Source organism: Oncorhynchus kisutch, linkage group LG21, assembly GCF_002021735.2.
Source record: "Oncorhynchus kisutch isolate 150728-3 linkage group LG21, Okis_V2, whole genome shotgun sequence".
NCBI classification, from domain to species: Eukaryota; Metazoa; Chordata; class Actinopteri; order Salmoniformes; family Salmonidae; genus Oncorhynchus; species Oncorhynchus kisutch.
The window spans coordinates 41,089,011-41,091,155 of record NC_034194.2 but is presented as its reverse complement, the minus strand read 5'-3'; positions in this window follow the sequence as shown (position 1 = coordinate 41,091,155).

Sequence of the window (2,145 nt, the reverse complement as noted above, 5' to 3'; positions counted from 1 at the left end):
ATGGAAATAAGTCCCAGACTGTATTGTGTGTTATCCTCCATGATTTAACAATGGAAATAAGTCCCAGACTGTATTGTGTGTTATCCTCCATGATTTAACAATGGAAATAAGTCCCAGACTGTATTGTGTGTTATCCTCCATGATTTAACAATGGAAATAAGTCCCAGACTGTATTGTGTGTTATCCTCCATGATTTAACAATGGAAATAAGTCCCAGACTGTATTGTGTGTTATCCTCCATGATTTAACAATGGAAATAAGTCCCAGACTGTATTGTGTGTTATCCTCCATGATTTAACAATGGAAATAAGTCCCAGACTGTATTGTGTGTTATCCTCCATGATTTAACAATGGAAATAAGTCCCAGACTGTATTGTGTGTTATCCTCCATGATTTAACAATGGAAATAAGTCCCAGACTGTATTGTGTGTTATCCTCCATGATTTAACAATGGAAATAAGTCCCAGACTGTATTGTGTGTTGTCCTCCATGATTTAACAATGGAAATAAGTCCCAGACTGTATTGTGTGTTATCCTCCATGATTTAACAGTGGAAATAAGTCCCAGACTGTATTGTGTGTTATCCTCCATGATTTAACAATGGAAATAAGTCCCAGACTGTATTGTGTGTTATCCTCCATGATTTAACAATGGAAATAAGTCCCAGACTGTATTGTGTGTTATCCTCCATGATTTAACAATGGAAATAAGTCCCAGACTGTATTGTGTGTTATCCTCCATGATTTAACAATGGAAATAAGTCCCAGACTGTATTGTGTGTTATCCTCCATGATTTAACAATGGAAATAAGTCCCAGACTGTATTGTGTGTTATCCTCCATGATTTAACAATGGAAATAAGTCCCAGACTGTATTGTGTGTTATCCTCCACGATTTAACAATGGAAATAAGTCCCAGACTGTATTGTGTGTTATCCTCCATGATTTAACAATGGAAATAAGTCCCAGACTGTATTGTGTGTTATCCTCCATGATTTAACAATGGAAATAAGTCCCAGACTGTATTGTGTGTTATCCTCCATGTCTGGCTTTTAAGTTTAATGTGTGTTTTTGTTTTGTTTTTTTGTTAAATGGTCGAATTAATAAACTAAACTAAAACTAAGTGGACTGTCTTCACTGATCTGCCGTCTCCCCCTTCCCCCTACACGCACACACACACACACACACACACACACACACACACACACACACACACACACACACACACACACACACACACACACACACACACACACACACACACACACACACACACACACACACACACACACAGCATGTGAGAGACTATCGGAGCCGTTCTCAGTGTTGCTCTATTTGCATTCAAACACCTTTGGCCAGCCCTCCCTCCTGTGTCCACAGTGTAGCACAGTACAGCTAATCAACACACTTAAGGTGTGGGGCTGACCCCAGTCAATGGACTCCACAAGACCAGAATATCAATCTGCTCAGCCAATGGGAAGTAAATAAAACACAGCAGGATATATTTCGCCAAGAACAGAAGAAGAGTCAGTTCAACAGCTCAAGTACAGATCACAAATGAAAAGGGTTGCTGGGGTCAGTCGAAAACTTAACTACAAACACAGCATTTTAAACATTAGACATGTTAAAACAAACTTGATATTAATATCAAGCAAGTAACACCCTCTCCCCCCCCCTCCCCCCACCCACACACACAAATATAAGACTTACATAGAAAATTACAAACATCCACAAGTTTCCCAAAGACAGAACCAGACTTGGCAGATTTGAAGCAAATGGGGAACAATGTGGTCAATATTTTCCCTGGGATGTGGCCAAAACCTTCCCTGGGATGTGGCCAAAACCTTCCCTGGGATGTGACCAATACCTTCCCTGGGATGTGACCAATACCTTCCCTGGGATGTGGCCAATATGTTCACTGGGATGTGGCCAATACCTTCCCTGGGATGTGGCCAATAACTTCCCTGGGATGTGGCCAATATTTTCCCTGGGATGTGGCCAATACCTTCCCTGGGATGTGACCAATACCTTCCCTGGGATGTGACCAATACCTTCCCTGGGATGTGGGGAAGCTCCATGGGTTGAAATGAAATTAAAGAATGAAAGTACTTGGTTTTAAATCAAGGGCCTCCTGCAGACTACCTTTG